The 20,631-nt window shown below is 35.3% G+C and overlaps 1 protein-coding gene across 16 annotated transcripts in view; it reads right to left on the bottom strand.

The window, feature by feature from the left end:
* RFX3 (regulatory factor X3) overlaps positions 1-20,631 on the bottom strand; it is a 264,606-nt gene that overhangs the window by 206,281 nt on the left and 37,694 nt on the right. Inside the window, exons 1-2 of one of the 16 annotated variants that reach the window (XM_070248215.1) lie at positions 16,229-16,394; positions 12,285-12,358 (exon numbers count right to left, since the gene is read on the bottom strand). The exons of 13 other annotated variants lie outside the window; for them this stretch is intronic. The gene's annotated coding sequence lies outside the window, so the exon portion shown is untranslated. Of the gene's footprint in view, positions 1-12,284; positions 12,359-16,228; positions 16,395-20,631 lie in introns of those variants that run through there. 2 more of the 16 variants (XM_070248216.1, XM_070248217.1) reach the window with 2 other exon arrangements.

The raw sequence follows: 20,631 nt of genomic DNA on the forward strand, positions 1-20,631 counted from the left end.
AGAGCTGTGAGACTGACTCTTCCTCTCACTTGAACACTTAGAGGCCATTGTAGGGTTATTAACTGGCCTAATTTCAATATTGCCTCAGAGAGTAGGGAGGCATGAGAAGAGGGAAAGAAATAGGGCAATGGCCAGTCAGTGGAGCAGTCAGAACACACACATCATTTATTAAGTTCACCATCTTATATGGGTGTGGTTTGTGGCACCCCCAAACAATTACAATAGTAACATCAAAGATCATTAATCACAGATCACCATAACACATATAATTTTAAGAATATAAAGCTACAGTAATCAAGAAAGTAGGGTATTAACAAAAGATAGTCATAAAAAAATTGGAAGAGAAATATACCAGTACGTATATGGTCAATCAATTTTCAATAAACATGCCAAGGTAATGGAGAAATTACAGTCTTTTCAACAGTGCTAGAAAAATTAGATACTCATATGGAAAGATCTGAAACTTGCCTCACACCATACGTAAAATTAACTCAAAACGTATCATAGACCTAAAGATAAGATTATAAACTCCTCGAAGAAAACATAAGACAATTTAAGTGACATCAGGTTAGACAAAAATTCTTAACACTCCATAAAAAGCCCAAAGAAAAAAACAGGTAAATTAACTTCATCAAAATGAGACTTTTGTTGTTTAAAAAGACACACTTAAGAACATGAAAGTGCAAGTCCACAGACATGGGGGATAGAGTTTGCAAAACGTATTTCTGACACAGGATTTGTATCCAGAATATGTAAATATCTAAAAAGAACTCAATAGGAGACAAAAAACATGATTTTTAAAAAACTGGTAAATGGTTTGGACACTTTACAAAAGATATGCAAATGGCAAAAGATACGGAAAAAGTACATGAAAAGATACTTATCATTAGTCATGTTAGGGAAATCCAAATTAAAACTACAATGAGTTACCATCACTTATTCACTGGAACTATAGCTAAAATTAAAAGCACTATCAATACCACATGTTGGCAAGGACACAGAGCAACCCTGCTTTTATACACTACCAGTGGCAGTGCAAAATGGTACACCACTTTGGAAAACAGTTTCGCAGTTACTCGTAAAGTTAAACATACCTTTATCATATGACTAGCAATTTCTCTCTTACTTATTTCCTGAGTGATATATATGCCTATACAAACACTTGTACTAAACATACATAACATCTTTATTCATAATAGCCAAAAAACTGGAAACAACCCAAAAACCAACCAAGTAGCAAACAGAATAAACAAATTGTGGTACAGCCATACAACGAACCACTACTCAGCAATAAAAGGAACAAACTGTATGATACATGTACAGGTACAAGCTAAAAGAAGCCAGGTACAAAAACTACATAATGTATGATTCCATTTACATGAAATTCTATGAAAGGCAGGACAATAAAGATATAAAGCAGAGCTCTGATTGCCAGGGGTCAGGGGACGGGGTAGAAGACTGACTACAAAAGGGCAAGGACAAACTTTCTGGGATGATGGAAATGTTCTATATCTTGATGTGATTGTGGTACATGACTGTATACATTTGTCAAAACTCGTCAAATAGTACACCTTAAATTGATGAAGTATATTGTATGTAAATTATACATCAATAAAGCCAATTAAAAAAAATAAAAGCAATCAAATGTATGTTGAAGACATATATTGGTGGGAACGTCTATTAACTTACCTATCCAAGAAATGACTGCAATTTGTTTATTTGAATTTATACAAATTCTAAAAAAAATCCAAAAGGCTGTCAGTGGAAAAGTCAGTCTCTTGCTCATCTCTATAATTTCTATGCCTTTATCATTTCATTTATAGTCACAAAGAAACTATATTAGTATATGACGATCTGATTATAAATTATCTATATTTTAAAGGATACTTTATTAAAATAGAAGATTCTTTAACTGATAATAACTTGTAGGTCATTCTTTTCCAGAGAAGGACCTTCCCCAAGGCTCCTACAATCTGAAGCCTTTACCCTGTAAATCAGAGTATCAGTGGTCAGCATCTTAGTAGTCTACTTCCAATAACCTGTCAATCCTTGTTCTAAACTTTACCTCCTAGCAAATACAATATGTCAATGTGGATATATTATAAGTCACATCCTTACAGAGTAACTACAAAATAGAAGCTATTATATTCCTATATTCCAGAAGCTTATAGTACATCTGCGAAGAAAAGGCATACACACAGGACACTTTTATTAATAATCTAAGATATTATATATGTCAAAAAAGAGCAATGAGTGGTAAAGACAGTAAGATTGCTATGGCAGAAAAGAAAGCAAAAGTGGACTAAAATGAGATATGAGGGACTTGACTATTCCTGAGCAACAGGAATGAAAAAGATGAATGAGCATAACACTGATACAGGTGTGATTATGTGAACAACATTTTCAGTTGAGAAAGCAGAGACTACTTACCTCAGTTGGAAGATTATAGAAAAGTACAAGATAAGGTTGGAAAGACAGGATTCATTTTTATCTAAGAAACATTTATTGAGTGCCTATTATATGTCCGGCACAGTATAGAAATGGAGCTGTTTGGAAAGAAATTCCAGACTTAGGAATTTGGTCTTTTTACTCAGTAGCAGTAAAAGAAAGAGTTCTACAGAGTTCATAGCAATTTCACAAACCTTATCTCAAACAATCTTCACAACAAATGATTTTATAGAATAGGGGTAAACTGAGGCTTAGGAAGGTATATTTTTATGGTTAAGGTCATACAGCCAGAGATAGACCAAAAAAACTGCCAGATCTTCCTACCCTTAGTCTAGTGCTCTTTTCTTGCTCCATTCCCCATACCATTCAGCTCCTTTTTCTCAAGAAAATAATAAATCATTTTTTAAAAAGTGTGATATGATAAAAGCAATGTTTTAGTCAAATACATATGGCCATGATATATGGGTTGAATTAGAAGGCAAAGAATATGGAAGCAAGGAGATCTACTGTACTCTACTATAATAATCCAGGAATAGGTGGGAGCAATAGGAATGAAACTCATTGTCTATGAGAGTGTAAAAAAAATTCAAGTAGGAGTCTTATTTGAAAATGCCAAGAGACTCAAAGATAACTAGGAGACCAACAGAGCCACTGATGAAACTGAAAAACACTGAAATGTCAACAAATGGATCTATTTCATTGAGGAAATCATCAGCTGTGGTCAAATTATTCCCCAAACACAAAGATATTAGCTCAAACATTATACAAGTCTCTACCTCTAAAACCAGAATAACCCAGGGTTTACTGCCATTAGCTATTTTATTTACAGACATTTGTAATTGTTTGTCTACACTCAGAAGTCTAGACTCTCCACCAGCCCCCAGAGGTATCCATATTCATCAAGTCCAGTAAGAGTTTATGCCAACTTTCTGGAAACCTCTAAGACAGTTGGTACACCTAAGTCTAAAGAATTAATAAATATCTGTTTAATTAAATCTATCATTGAGTCAAGGCTTTCTTTCAGGGGCTCAGGGTTATTGGCCAATCTCAAGTAAATGTCTAATCAAAGGCATGCAACTGAGACAGTATTTTAAAATCTACAAAAGGATGATATCTATCTTATCTCTTAAATGGAAATTATTTCTCGGGGAAAGTTACATCCATAATTTCTCCCAAGATTCTAAAGAATTCCATTCATGTATGACATTAGTTTATTGATGAGAACAATGGACTTGTAGCTCTTTAATAACTATAACTCGAGATCCAACAGATAAACTAGTTTCTAAAAGGGAATAACCAAAGGGGTGAAACTAAAGAAGTGAGAGTTAAGTCCAAGTAAAATCACATGCTCCCTGGAGTGGAAAGAACAGAGGTCAATGCTGCTCTTTGCAATGACCAGTAGAGGCTGCCAATGTACAAGGACACATAGGGCTCCCCCTCCACCCCACAGACACACAAGGAGTTGCCACAAAAACAAGAAGCATTTCCATGGTATAGAATGAAGCCCAGCATTCTGGGCTCATCACAGACCCTTCTTCAACAGCAAACAGCAAATGTCTTTGCAACTAAAGCTTCTGGGTATGTGTTGCAGGAACGAAGGAACTGCAGAATATTTTGAGCACTTTGGAAAGATGATCACACTTACCCACTCTCTGACCCAAAGAAGCCACCAAGCCTTATATATATATATATATAACCTTTCCAGAAATGATACCTCAAGTTTTACAGAAGCATGAAAATGGCTATTTTCACTCAAGAATAGGTCAATTTATAGTCTTAAAATCCTCATTTGAATAAATGTATTATTTGGCTTCTTCAAATAAGGTCAATCAGTTACAGCTGAAGGAAATTTTCAGTCAGTCATAATGTGATCTACAATTTGGAAGTATCAATCTTAAATTACAAATACTAATATGCTTAAAAGGAATTTCCTCATATTCAGCAGGCAGGTGAGATTCTGTCCATCTGTGCCCTTTGCCCAGAGCCAAGAACACAGACTCAAATATACCGAATGGCAATCACTTTTTAAAATTCATTTCATGAATCTGCTCTACAATTTTACGAATTATGTATCTGGCCCTTTTTGAGCTCCACAACACTGCTATTTCTTGTAGACAGGAACTTTGCTGTCAATCACTGCTCCCTTTTGCCACGCAAATATGTGCTGCAGCTTTCACTTGTCACTCCTATTATATGTAATGTAGGCAGCTTAGCACTAAATCAATTTAAGGAACTGCAGAAGTTAAATACATACATTATTATTACGATGACAGAAAAGGCAATGAATGTCTTGCAGCTCCATTTGCTTTCTTTGTTAAGGAAGAAAAAGCTAATTATCTGTAGCTGTCAACCATGAAGACCTAGACCTATTTAAGCCAACATTAGCCTTGGACAACTGAAAATATTTCTCATATTTTACCCAATTGTTTTCTTTTTGTAAAAAACCATAATTTCATTACAAAATAGTAAACGTTTTGAAGGACAACATAAAAACAAGTTGAAAAATGTAAAACTACACATTTGTATCCCTTTATATAACCAATTCATTTTAATATTTCAGAAAACTGACTGCCAATTTTTTATACTACCCATTCTCTAATAGTACAGCCAAAATTTAGGCAGACGTAAAGCCTCTTTACACAAATTCATATTAAAAAAATTCCACTGAAAGTCTACAAACTACTGGTTACAATAAAATTATGCTACAGATGATCAAGTGATAAATTCTGTCCATTTATTTTCTTAACGAAAACAGAGAAAGGAAAACGCATTCCAAAGTTGAAACGTTGATGAATGACAGAAAATTCACACTGAATCTTAGGCTTCTGTGTTTGTCTGCTATTCTCTTCCACTTTCCAATCTAGTCCCATTAGAATCTAGAACTGAATAACTAATTAGTTTTGAATTTTCTTTTTTCAAATTTAAGGATCAACTTGTATATTTCCACAATATCAAGTAAGAGTGAAAAGAATATTCTTAAAAAGTCAAAGAAAAACAAAATTATCATCAATATACAAACTATGGAATCTTTTAACATTGTGCTCTAAAAAGTACACAAGTGTCATTATTCTTGATTATCAATATAAATATTCTCTGCATTTGTTCTTACTGAGTTTTCACTGATAAAATATTATTTTCCTATTATTTTCTTTAGAAGAGTTCTTCCCACAGGAATACACTTAATAGTATTTTAAAATTTCATAGTAAAACTCTGCCCATTTAGCTTTCTAATGAATTTTTTAAACACATGTAACCCCTAATATAAGCAAAACCAACATAGATAAATTGAAACTCAATAATGTAAGAAAAAATTTTGAAAAATGCCTTAACATAATTATAGTCTTAAAAATTATAGTTCCATGTTTAAGTCCCTAACCCAGGCTTAAAGGGAAGCCTTTTCTAAGTATACCTGACCCACAACTCAAAGATTCTGATTTGCCACAACCCCACCCTGCAATCTCAAGGTATTTGTTGGAGACAAAGCAGAAAAAGTCAAGAATAATTAGTATAAATAACATACATAGCAAACATCTCAAATTAAAGAATCATATGTGAAAACGGTTAAGGTACAGACATACACATGGCCTACATGGTAGGTAAAGAAATAGCATAGTTAAGTAGCTATACTCTACCAAACACTAAGTACATTTCCCACTGTCCCAGGACTAGTAATTGACAGAATCAAGATTCCAGCTCCACTTCTGACAACAAAGCCCAGGTTCTTTTCACAACACAATACTACCTCCAAGCAGAATTCTTCTCTGGCTTTACATTTTTAGAAATCTGAATCTATCAAGATTGAGAGATGGTTGACATGCTTTACAATTGATGATGCTGGTGCCAGTGTTATCCTGTATGCATATAAACGTGGCAGAAATGACAAAAATATGATTAGGAGGCAATCCTTTCTCCTAAAATGAGGAGGATAAGATAGATGACCTTCAGGGTCCTTCTAGCACTAACATTCTAATATTCTTTGAGTTATTTATCTTGCTAAGAAATTTGACAACAGATAAAAAGCCTCTGGCTATTTCTTTTCTAACTTACTGAAATTTGTTCCAGATAACATTATAATTCCTACTTGTCACTATTTTATTAAAACTTAAAAATAGCACCTACACTAATGTAATTCTCATAACTCTGTGAGAGGGATTAGCTTATACAGGTGAGAGAACTAAGGCTCAAAAAGATTGTCGTGACTTGGCCCAAATCACCAAACTTCTAAATAAAAGAGCAATTCCAAATGCAGGTCTGTCCTATTCAGAACTCAGGACACTTACCAGTATATACTAGATGCCACCATAACAACAGCATTTGTTTGTACATCACCCTAGCTTTGCCACATGCTCCCTCATCTGTCCTCAGAACAACCCCATAAAGAAACAAGGCAGGTAATATCATTCCGGCCTCATTTTACAAATGAGAAAACTGAGACACAGAGAATTTAAATCACTTGCTCAAGGATCCTTAACAGGGTAATGGCAAGCTAGGTCTCAAATATAGGCCTCCTGACTCCAAGTCCAGCGTTTCTTTTGCTATTGTAATTTATTGTCAATTACAAGGTGGCGTCAACAAATCTTTGAAACATTTCTATGCCTCCCCTGTGTAACCTGGTCTTTCTAACTCTGAACTTGACTAAGTGTAACTGAGCTCATTTTAGGCATTACATTTATGTTTATGTGTATGTAGTAACTTATGTTTCCAATATAGAATTTATTTTCTAACGACATTTGTCTAAGAGTGTCAAAAAGATTCTTACCCAGATTTTGAATGATCAAGAATAAGGTTTTTAATTTTTAGAAAAATTCTACTTAAATCCTAACAGGAAAAAAGATGCCTAATTTGGGAGTTTGTTAAATTATAAATCAGCCTTCTCCTTGCTTGCATCCACTTAATAAGACAGACAGTAGTACTGCCTTTCTGTCTTTAATTCCTCAGACTCTTTCTACCCAAGTGCACTGCCATTACTGCAGGCCAGAATGATCTCATTTAGGAAAGCGGCTTCTTGCCCTTTCATTAGGCCCTAATCTAAATTATAGTAAAAAGACATAAGGCTCTGTACTCATGACTGGCTCATGATAAAGGGCATTGGCTGGCCATGTGGCCTGATGAAGTCCTGGGACACAGAAGGGTCTTTTTTGGACTTTATCAGTCTTAGAGCAGGCAATTTATTTTGAGCCAGAAAAATAAAATATAATCTTGGGCCATCTGGTTCTGTACCACTCTATATTTGTTTAGAAAGGTCACTGTTGTCAAGTTATTGAATGTTATCTCTGGAATTGACAGGAAGAGAAAAGTTTTTGAAAGCAGGCCAGGAATATTAAAGCACCGGATATTAAGGTGTAAAGTAGTATTTAAAAGCTTGGGCTTTAGTGTTAAATAGACCACAGCACAAATCCCAGCTCTACCACCTACTAAATGACCTTGGGCAAGTCAACAGCTTTCTTAATCCATTTCTCCCATCTGTAAAACACAGATAACAACACTCTAGAGGGTAACAATAAAATGATATACACATATACATCACTAGCTAATAGTTAACATTTAAAACTTATTCAATAATTATTTTCTGTGTAATTTTTGGCCTCATTTTTCTTTAGTTTTGCAAGAAACTATAGTTTTCATTACTTTTATAAACACTTCTCCAGACAACAAAGTGGAATTTAAATACAGACTCACAATTTATGGTAGGCATATCAAATATGTGGATTTAGAGCCTATCCTAACAAAAACTTTCGTCTATTGTAAGCATTTAAGCAACATTCACTCCTTTTAAAATCAGATTTATAGCAGCTATCACTTTGTTGGTGGAATGATCAGGTTGCTCTGTCACTGAAGAATGAATACTGAGCTATATCAAAGCCATATCTGAACAACTTCAGTGGGACTAGTACGGCTGTTTTACTGGAGAACTGTTGAATAGTATCCTGATGTTGTTATGCAATGGTTATTTTCTTTGTATTACGTAGTTTTCTATTAATGTTTCACAGCAGTACTATGACCCAACTATTGCAGGAACAAGATGATCCAGAGTTGATTTACACAGGCTATTTAGGCCCTTTCCTTTGGCGAGATTAGCAATGTGGTTAAATATATACAAATAATTAAAATATACATTTAAAAAAGCAGCTCAATAGAAAGTCCATCCAGAATGTTGCCAAAGAGCAATGATTTCAATTCAGCAGGCCAGATTCCAGATGGACTTACGTAACCCTTTAAGTATCTCAATAGTGGGCAAATATTTCAGCTGCACTTTGGTAGAATGGTTATCATGATGTGTTGAATTAAATGATCCCACACATGATTGGCTTCCCCAAAAATCAAAGTAGGCCCTACAAGTTGGAGCAAAAGCTACAGTCTCGGGCTAGGAAAGAACATTTCCATCTGTTTTGATCTTCAAGTATTAGCTGCTACGCAGTTTCCTGTTTGGTGACAACACATGTCATCTTCGATATGAACTGCTGGGTGGGCTCTCTGCTTTCCCCATGATGTTTACCTAAGAGATCTTGGAGTTATTAAAAACAAATTTCAAACTCCAGGATCTAGCCAAAGGCACTACTGAGGGACCGACAAAAGTCTAAAGCATGCATATTGAATTAGGGGCCATAAAGACAAATGGATCAGAGAAATCTATAAGCTTATACAGAAAAATATGTATGAGAAGCTCTCTTGACCAAACTTCACTTACCTAACTTGCTATATGGACTCATTCTCTCCATTTCCTTTCCAACCATACTGACAGATGCCCATGGCATGCTGAAAACTCACAGCCTGCAGACTACTCTCTAGTGTGCCCGTCACAGTTCTGCTCCCAAATGCTAAGTTGCATGTTCTCCCAAAACCAGAAGTATTTGTTCTAAAACGTCATTAGAGGAGTTTTATTGTTACTGTAAATTAGCTAATTTAACTCAATACTAGATAAACTATGAAAGCAAAAATAAAAAATACTGTACCTTTAAAAACTAAGTCAAAAGTTTTGAAAAGACTTGATAAAGGCAAGTCATAAAAACCTTGCTGCTGAAATAGGCAAAGGAAGAGAACTATAAAACCTGGGGGGAAATCATAAAATACAGAATAGTAGTTCTCAAATTTTAGCATGGAAACCTTATGAAAAGAGAGATTGCTGAGCTCCACCCCCTTAGTTTCTGATTCAGTAGGTATGGGGTTACACCAAAGAATCTACATGCTAAGAAATTCCCATGTGATGCTGAAGCTGCTGGTCTGGGATCCACACTTTGAGAACCACTGCTTTTCAACTGTCTACATTTTTAATCTACTTAAAGAAATAAAGTACAAACTGGAAACAATTTGTTGGAAATGTAGATTTATGAAAGACTTGGGAGTTCCAATCAGCAAACACATACTACAAGAAAAGGCCTTGGTCTTAATCAAAAGATAGCCCATTTATATGTTTTAAGTTAAAGTAATAAGTTAGTAGCATATATGCATCATTTTTTTTATGACCTACTATTTTAAGCGACTTTTTCAATTAATGGACAAACTATAAGAATCAAACTCATCAGAACAGATCTCCTGTCAAATATGGGCCATAAAAGAACCACTAGAGTTTGAAAATCTCTTCACCTTCATTATTTGTAAGAAGGAAATGCTGGGGCAGGCCCAGTGGCTTTGTGGTTAAGTTCGCACACGCCACTCCAGCAGCCCAGGGCACTCTGCTTCAGATCCCGGGTACAGGCCTGTGCACTGCTTATCAAGCCATGCTGTGGCAGGCGTACCACATATAAACCAGAGGAAGATGGGTACGGATGTTAGCTCAGGGCCAATCTTCCTCAAAAAAAAAAAAAAAAAAAAGAAGAAGAAGAAGGAAATGCTAACACGATAGTCTCCTTGGTTAAGGCTTTCTAAAAACACAAGCTCACAATATCAACAGAGCCTTTAAAATAAAAGGTTAAGTACCACTACCTCCAATTTACAGATGAGATTTCTGCCTCAGAGAAAAGAAACATCCAAAGGTAAGTCAGCCAACAAGTGGCAGAGTCAAGACTTGAATAGAGATCTGCCCCCAAATTCAATTTTTCCCCCAATCTTACAATATTGCAGTATAATCTTTGGAAGGGTCAAAGACAGTTAGAAACAACATTTGGGGTCCCAATCAATCTAAACATCCAGAAGATGGAAAATACCTAAATGTATATAGCTGTGAGAACTAAATGGATTATAAGCATCACATCTGTTGTCTTGAACATAATCATAAATATCATCCATAAGCTTTACTTACTATTAAATGGCTAAACAGGATAATCAAATATAGTGCACTGGAAAGTAGCTGGTCTACCAGCATTGAAGCAAAGTTTTGGGCAACACAACTCCACTTAGGCAAAAACTCTGTGGAGAATGGATGACGGAAAGATTCACAAGTAGATGCCACAGGATAAGTGAAATGGAGACAACCATGTTCAGAGAGAGTTGAAGAAGCACGTTAGGTATACATCGAAGTAATGCATCCAAATATGTGGCATTTATGGATGGCTTGGAAACAGGAGCAGACAAGTCAGTCCAGTGACAGCAAATACCATTATAACACCACCATTAAAACAATTTATCATGTTAGAAACTAGAGGTAGAGACAAAAAAGCATCTTATTTCTGCCTTATAAGGTGGTGATGCATTCATGCAGTATCATATGAATTCCAGGTAAAAAGGACCATAACTGTTAAACTATGAACAAATTCAAAGGTCCAATTTTATATATTCAATCTAGTGTGTTTAGAAAACTGGCCTCAACTGGTATTCTACTGTTTGAGGATAGAGCACAGTGTGAAGATTTGTAGTAACTATAGGAAATCTCCTAAAATAACTATTTTGCTTTTTTAGAAAGTGAATAAGGAGGTAAGTAAAATAAAGACCTAATATGTCAGCAATACGTTAAGAACCTAGGAATGGTTAGGATGGCCATTATTAAATAAATAAATAAAAACAGGAAATGACAAGTGTTATATAACAAGGCGAGGATTTGGAGAAATCAGAACGCTTGTGCACTGTTGGTGGGAATGTAAAATCGTGCAGCCATTATGAAACATGGTATGGAAGTTCCTCAAAAAATTAGAAATATAACTACCACATGATCCAGAAAACTACTTCTGGGTATATATCCAAAAGAATTGAAAACAGGATCTCAAATAGGTATTTGTACACACATGTTCATTGTAGCATTATTCACAATAGCCAAAAGGTGGAAGCAACCTTAATGCCCATCAATGGATGACTGGATAAAGAAAATGTTGTATATACACACAATGGAACATCATTCAGCCTTAAAAAAGAAGGAAATCCTGTCATATGCTACAACATGGATAAACCTTGGCATTATGCTAAGTCACAAAAACATCAATACTACATGATTCCACTTACGTGAGACATCTAAAATAGTCAAACTCTTAGAAACAGCAAATAGAACGGTTGTTACCAGAGTCTGAGGGGAGAGGGAAAAGAGGAGTTATTCTTCAATGGCTATAGTTTCACTGTTGCGAGATGGAAAAGTGCTAGAGATCTGGTGCACAACAGTGTGCATAGAATTAACACTATTATACTGTACATTTAAAAATGGTTAACATCGTTAAAAAAATGAAACCTAGGAATAAAAATGTCCTGAAAACTCTAGTAAGGTAATAGAAGTAAGTATTGGAAAGGTTCAATATAACTCAAGAAAACAAAATAGTCTCACAGGAGTAGATTCAATTTTAATCATTGTTATCCCAACACTAACATTTGTAAGATTCTAGGAATCTATGATTTAAATTTGTTATTTATAATGGAAAGGAAGTATGCCATATCAGAATTACTTGGAGGTCTTTTAAAATATTACTTATTCTCACCCAGAGAGATGCTCCCAGTTGAGTGAGCCATCATTACTGATGAAACTGTGTTATATTCTTCAACTGTGCTAGGACTGAAAACAGATTGAGAATTTCATTTTTAAAGGATAGTTTAAATCAGTAGTTAGAAAATTCAATTTAGCCGCTTTTCCTATAATAAGGAAATTACATATATTGTTTAATATAATTAAATTTTTTTTACACCGTAAAGCTAAACATGGGTTTTAGTTTCTGAAGGCATATGTAATACATTATAAATATGGCAGCTCTAAACTGCATTAAACAATCCTTGTTATAAGATCAGATCTCCATCGGCTTGGGAACCCATGGAGAATAGAACCAACAAAATATGGAAAATGCAGGCAGAAATACTTCTCAAGATTTCTGAATATTCTGCCCAGAACATTTCTCTTTTCAACATTTCTTTATCTCCAGATGCCTTTTTCCCAAGATCCCCCAAAGACTTCTGTTCATCCTTTCCCCCGCCTCCATGTTTAGAAGAAGAGAAAGAACTAAATTTTCCATACTCAAACTTTTAGAAACAAAATAAAGGGTATCTCTTATTTCCATATTTTGCTGTTTCATCTCCAGGGAAACAAAGCTACATACAATTTAAGAACTGAGGGTTAATGCATCTTTTCACACTGACTTCCCTTGGGTGCATTTTTCGTATACCGTTATCTTAAAAATCTATTGATAACTGTCTAGTAGTATCATAAAATTAAGCCCCCAAGAGGAGTCATGAACCAATATGCCCTACTGGTAACATTTCCTTAAAGATTAAATAAATACATTATTTAACAGGAGAATTACACATCTAACTTCTATAAAAGTATATTTGAGCTCTATAATATCTTCTATTTCTCAATTCTTGCCTTCCTTTGTGTTAAATTGATACTTTCTAGTATCCCCTTGTTTCTTTCCATTCCCTTGTTTCTTTCACTATAATTTTTTTGGATTATTTTCTTAGTGGTTAGCCTGGAAATTACAATTAGCATTTTAACTTAAAACGTTCTAGTCTGGAATAATATTAACTTAATTTCAATAATATATAAAAACTTTTCTCCAATATACCTCTGGTCCTTTCCCTTCCTTTTCACAATTATTGTCAGATAAACTACATCTTTACATATTATAAGCCCACCAACAAAGTTTTATTATTTTTCCTTTATGTAGTTGTCTTTTAAAACAGGAGAAAAAAAGTTACAAAGAAAAATGCATTTATATGTATTTTTATAAGTATGTCTTTCATAATACCTATGTAGTTACCTTTACTATTGCTCTTTATTTCTTTATGTGGATTAGAGTTTACTGTCTAGTGTCCTTTTGTTTCAACTTGAAGAACTCCCCTTAATACCTCTCATAGGGCAAGTCTTTATGACAAATTCAGTTTTTGTTTATTTGTAAAGGTCTTAATTTCTCCTTCTTTGAAGGAGTTTAGTTAAAGAATTCCCGGTTGATAGTCTTTCTCTTTCAACACTGTGAAAATGTCTTCTAGTCTCCATGGTTTCTGATAAGAAGTCAGCTATTAATCTTATTGGGGATCCCTTTTATATGCCTAGTTATTTTTCTCTTGACTCTTTCAGATTGCTCTTTGTCTTTCACTTTTGTAAATTTGACTATGATGCATCAAATTGTAGATTGCTTTGGGTTTATTCTACTTGGAATACATTGAGTTTCTTTAATGTGTAGACTAATATTTTCCAGCAAGTTTAGGAAGTTTTCTGCCATTATTTCTTTAAATGTACTTTGTGCCTCTTTCTTGGGCTCTTCTCCTTCTGGGAGTCCCATTATGCATATGTTGGTACACTTGATGGTGTCCCATTGGTCTCTTGAAGCTCTGTTCATTTTTTAAAATTTTCTTTCTACTCCTTGCACTGGATAATCTCTACTGAATTATCTTCAAGTTGACTAATTCTTTCATGTGTCTAATAGTACCTGTTGTTGAGCCTTTCTAGTGAATTTTTCATTTCAGTTATACTTTTAAACTCCAGAATTTCTATATGGTTCTTTAAAAATAATTTCTATGTTTATTGCTATTCTCTTTGATAAGATATCATTCTCACAGTTTCCTTTAATTAGATGATTTCATTTAGTTCTTTGAACATATTTGCAATAGTTGGCTTAAAATTTTTGTCTATTAAATCCCAATCTGGGCTCCCACAGGGAAATTTTTCTTTTGGCTGGTTTTCAGTGGGTTTTTTCTTTTCCTGTGTATGTAGTATACTTTCCTGTTTCTTGTGTGTCTCAATCTTTTTGTGGAAAACTCTACATTTTAAATAATATATTTTACCAGCTTTGGTAAAATCCTTCAAATCACCCCACCAAGATTTTTTATCACTGGTTTTGGTGGTGTTCTTTTTTTGGGCTGCTTATTTGTTTCATATTTTCATGAAATAATTCCGTAGATTCTGTATTCCCTGTTCTCTGTTAGATTTTCTTTTTTAAGTTCTTGTTTTTATTTTAAGCCTGGTTTCCTAAGAGTCACACCTGAGTCAGTATAATTTAGTGGTCAACCAATGATTGGTGAGATGATTTCCTTAAATGCCTTGCCTGTATGTCTTCCACCCTTTGCCAAAAGAATCTTTGTGAGCAATCACACCTTCAAAATTTAGGTAGTTTATAAGACAGCCCTAGTTTTCACCTCCCGCTCACACAGAACCTCAAGACCAGCCAGAGGTGATCTCCTTTCATGGGTCTTTCCTGGGCATGTGCAGAGCCTTGCACATTGTGCAGCCTGTTAGATATCCAGGAATATGTTGGAGCTTTACAAAGTTTCCTATGGTTGGCTAATTCTCCAGGATTTCCTTTTAAATTCCTGGCCAAGCTCCTGTTTGCCCCAACTGAAATCACAGCCTTAAACAGTGGAGATGTTGCCAACAGTTGCTATTGTTTCAGCAAAGCCCTGGGGGTAGGTTTTTTCTTCCCCCAACTGAGCTGACCTCTGAGTCAAATCAAATAGCCAACCACTGTCTGAGAATACAATTTTCCCAGGGAGCTGCAAGTTCAGACAAAATATCAACTGTGCTCTGGGGATGGTGCTTTTAATGGATCTCCAAAAGTGGTCAGATCTCTCTGTTGTCTGTAAAGCTGCCAGCTTTTGCTATACCACTAAGCTGGGGAAGGAGGGAAAACAAGAATAGCCACAAGTTAAAATGTCACAGACTCCACTGTCTTCTCTAGGTTCAGCAGTTTTCTCATGGACAGTCAATTTTCAGTTCATTCGTTGGCTTTGGTTAATTGCCAGAATTCTGAAATGGTTGATTATAATTGTTATGCCCATGTTTTTGTTGTTTAAAGGGAGAGTGAATACACTGAGGCCTCACTCCACCACTCTGGAAGCCAATCAAACTCCAGAATACTTTAAATCTGTCTTCATGTAGTTTTTAAGAGAAAAAACAAAAAAAAAACATTTTAACCAAAAAAAATTGTTTAAAATAATTATACTTATAAATTTTTAGATCACTGATTCTTATCTCTGGTAGAAACTTATGGGGGAATAAACTATATTGCAATATTTAAAGTTAAATAGGAGAGAAACTGACCTGTGAAAGGGAAAAATAAAACAAACTGCATGAGCAATGTCTCACTGTATTGTATCTTTCCTGTTAACTGTATATATCTTTCGTGTTAACTAATAAACACGTGATCAAAAATAAAGGTGATTCCTGGTCTTAGATCTACTCTCAGCCCCAAAAGACTTATCAAGTCTTTTTTGGACAATAGGAACAAGTTCAACTTAGAGGAATAAAGGCTATTCCATCTTCTTTTACTTGGCTGACCCAGGCCAAATCCAATTAAACTCTGAGAGGGATAAAAAGGGCCACAAAAGACTGGGAGAGGGAAATTTAACAGAGAAGAGGAATTAGAGACCTGAACATAGGAAGCAACCCTATCTCCTGAGATTTCTCTGAAGAGACTCAGTATAGAGAGAGAAGGTTTACCTCAGATTCACCCAAGTATCAGCCAAAGCTGTGTCGTTAAGGTAGAGTAAGATGCGCTTCTGGAAAGGAAAAGAGTTATTAATTACTATTACCTCTCTTCAACACTGCCTGATATTGGCAAGCCAGGGAAAGACCAAAACTGTCAAAATAGGCCAAGAAAAGTAAACATTCTTTAGCAAAACTTTCATTTTTAAGAACACTGTCATGCTTCTTTTGCTTTTCTATTGTTGTGTAACAAACCACCCCAAAACTTACTGGCTTAAGTAAACAACTATTTTATTTGCTCATAATTCTGCAATCTGGGCTGCACTCAGCTAGACATTTCTTCTGCTCATCTTGCTGGTGGTCACTCATATGATTGCTTTCAGCTGGTAGGTGGAAACTGGGCTCAGCTAGAATACTAGGATGGCTAGGCCTCTCTCTCCATGTAACCTCAGGGCCTCTCTCTCTCTCCATGTTGCCTCCTTGCCACATGCTCTTTCTAGGAAAGTGGCCAGATTTCTTACATGATGTTTCAATTCTTCCAAAAACACAAAAACAAAAGCTACCTGACATTCTTAGGCCTACACCCAGACCTGGCACAGCTTTAATTCTGTTGCATACTGTTTATTTAAGTAAGCTACAGGCCCAGTCCAGATTGAAAGGAAAGAGACTTCACAAGGGCAAGAGGTGTGGTTCACTGTAACCACCATCAATGCAACAGACAACTAAAACAGAAGGTCAATGTTCAGATGACTGGAATGGGAGTAAGCACAAGAAATTATAAAATGGCTAACGCTAAAGGAAGACTGGGCAACTACAGTCAGATTCCATTCTCTGTTCCTTCCCATACTGAGGGTCAAAGTAAGCTCAGTGAGAATCTTAATCATAGGTGGATGGAAAATATGAACCTGATTAATCACTTACAAGCCATACGACCTTGGACAAGTCAATAATTCTCTCCAAGCTTCAGCTCCTCAATTGTAGAATGGAAAATTATACAGGCCTTTATCTTATCTTATAGGAAGACTGTATAGAATGAATAATAAAAGAATTGAGAAAGAGCTTTGAAAACTACACTGCTATACAAATATAAGGAGGTATTAATTATCTGACAGGATCTTAAGTATAGTCAACCTAGCTAGGCTACATTCTCTCTATTAATAAAACTATAATAATCACAGGTAATTACTCCATATGCTAAATTACTACCACAGCAATGATATTATATATAATAATGGGCTAAAGTTACATTATGTTTTGTTACTATGAAGAATAACAACACTGATACCAACTAATTTATTGTTGTCTAATTATATGCCAAGTGCTGCTGGATACTTCAGGTAAACTATAACTAACCCTTAAAATAACTCAGCAAGATAGGTATTATCCTTCTTTTACAAATAAATAAACTGAGTCATGAAATTGGTTACTTTAAGTAACTTGCCCATGGTCACACAGCCAGTAAGGAGAAAAACCATTATAAATGTTTAATGTACAACAGGTACTTGATAAATATTTATTGTTTAAAGAACAAATAAACAAAGCCAGGACTATCTGGCTTTAAAACAAGAAGTCTTGCAACTATATCAAAGTATCTTCCTCTGATAATCCCTATTTTTATAAGCAGCCGTTGAAAATGTAATCACAGCCAACATATCTAATTAACATGAGCAATTCTTCACCTTCCTTGGTAGCAAAATGGTTTCCCACCTGAAAAGTACCTTCATTTTTTTAAACATCTAATCTTTAGACCATCTACTGAGTCATTATGAGTTATAATGGCTATATTAGAATGTGGGAACACCAACTGGAAAAAAAAAAAGTGATACCTTCACGTACCAAAATGTCTCTAAAACAAAGCAAAACAAATATTTTTAAATGGCAAAATATGTGCAGTATGAATGACAAAAAATGTTCCTATCCTTATGTTACAAAGAGATCTCTAAATTTAAAAGAAAGAAGAGGAGGAGGAAGAGAAGAAACTGCCCAAGAGGAAAATGGGCTAAAGATATAAATGGACAATCAACAAAAGAAACACAAATGGTTAATACACTTTTTAAATTTTTTTGTCATTTGTTATCAAAGAGATGTAAATCCAAGTGAGATTTTCTTTTCAACTATCAGATTGGCAAAAATACAAAAAAATTGCAAAGACTGATCATACCCAGTGTTGGAGAGCATGCAAAGAAACAAAATATTAAAGCACTATTGTTGGAAATATAAAATGGCATGACCTCTGTAGAGAGCAATCTGGTAGTTGATAAAAACATTCAAAACGTACCCAGCCTTCTAGCCAGCAATTCCATCCCTAAGAATTCATATAAAGGAGATAATGGAATTGTTGCACAAAGATGCACATATAATAATCGTAATACCAAAATATAGGATACCACCTAAATGTCTAGAAAATTGCTTAAATAAATTCATACAATGGCAATAAAAAGATATAAAATGCTATGTATTACCATAAAAATATGTTCAAGATATGAGTGCCAAAGTTAAAAAGCAAATTGGATGACCCAATTTTTATAAGATTTGTGTAAGGAAGAGAGAGAGCAAGCACACATGTGTGAGCAGAAGCACACCCAAGAGCACCAGAGTGAGCACATATGCACTCACTAAGAGAGAAATCCTGAGATGTGAGAGTAATCTTGTGAGCTGATGTGTAGTAATCTTTGAGCAGAATGATTTTCTGTTTTCTTCTTTGTACCTTTCTGTGTTTTCTATTCTTTTACATTAAGCATATATAATTTCTGTAATAATACAATAAAATTATTCCCATTTAAAATAATGACAACTGTCAGAAGCCTGAGTGAATTTTCAAATGTTATTACTTTTAATACAAAATTCTGATTAAAAAGCAGCTGATATGGGGGCTAGCCCGGTGGCACAGCGGTTGGGTTCATGCGCTTTGCTTTGGCAGCCCACGGTTTGCAGGTTTGGATCCCAGGTGCAGACCTACATACTGCTCATCAAGCCATGCAGTGGTGGCGTCCCACATACAAAATAGAGGAAGAATGGCACAGATGTTAGCTCAGCAACAACCTTCCTCAAGCAAAAAGAGAAGATTGGCAACAGATGTTAGCTCAGGGCCAATCTTCCCCCCAAAAAAAAGCAGCTGATATGGATAGTGAATGAAAATTTGCATTTATTCCTCTTTCACATGACAAATTCAAAATCGTAATTCTTTCATAGTTGTTTCTACTGACAAATCATTTAGAATTTGTAATTTCTTTAAAAATGTCACTTCAAAAAATACAAGCGAAGCAGAAACGTTTAAGTGTACAGAATACACTTGGCATAAATGAGCTATATGATATGTCTTGGAGAAATAACTTGCATATGTAAAGTCCTAGAGACTGATTCTACAGCTCAAAAAAATCTAGCATCATTTGGTATGTTAACTTGGGAGTTTATTAACTTATGCTCGATATTTACACAGTTTAATGAGAATTCTCAATTAGCCACAGGTAAGATTATCCACAACTAATCTTGCTTTTCAGTTTGGCCATCGTATCCAGTGTAAGCAGTTTAGTTATTTGCTTTGTAGAGCTCTCAGCTCTACTTGCTTTGAATGAAGCCAGGATTCCAGAAAAAACAAAAAATGCTTAAAATCAATTACTCAGTTTGGATAGTGGATAGGCAAGTGGGCAGCTACCATCCTCAGGGCTGAGTCTGAATAACATCCAGATATATCACTGCCGCATCCTCCTCCCAGGAACTTTGGAAAAATGTGAGGCCATTTTAGTTGCCACAATGATTGGGGAGGAGGAATTGTTCTAATGCCATTTTGGCTCACAGACACTAAACATGCTGCAACATGGGATACCCCACAAAGAACTGTCCTATCTACAATGACAATGGTGTCCCTGCTGAGATAGGGACCATAATTTTCTAGTTCAATGTTGTATTTCTAGCCTACTACATAGCAGGCATTTCTAGCACTGAGTGAGATACAGATAATAAAAAATGATGAAGAGGGACAACAGAGAAACTAGACAGTTTTCTACTTCGACCCAAGACAGGCCTTTGTGGTTGGGCTCCATTATACTCAGGGGAATTCTAGAAACAGACACATCTATACCTAACTATGTAGAAAAGCCTAAGAGCCTACATCCAAATACAAATTATAAGAGGATTATTTTCCATTACAATATCCAGGTATATACCTTCCTCTATTAGTAAAGATCAGCAATTCTGTCAACTCAAGACTTATACACTGGTGCCAACTAAGCTCAATCTTGCCTTGGCAACTGGGTGGCAAAACAGCCTTGTGCTTTAGGAGTGTGGGCTCTAGATTAAGACTGCTGGGTCTAAATTTGGCTTTACCATGCTCCTTTATCCCCCCCATGCTCTACTGGTTTTCCTGATCCAAACTCCTGAGGAAACTTTAAGACTTACAGGGGGAATGAAGGAACTGT

The sequence above is a fragment of the Equus caballus genome, chromosome 23, assembly GCF_041296265.1.
Source record: "Equus caballus isolate H_3958 breed thoroughbred chromosome 23, TB-T2T, whole genome shotgun sequence".
In the NCBI taxonomy this organism is placed as follows: Eukaryota; Metazoa; Chordata; class Mammalia; order Perissodactyla; family Equidae; genus Equus; species Equus caballus.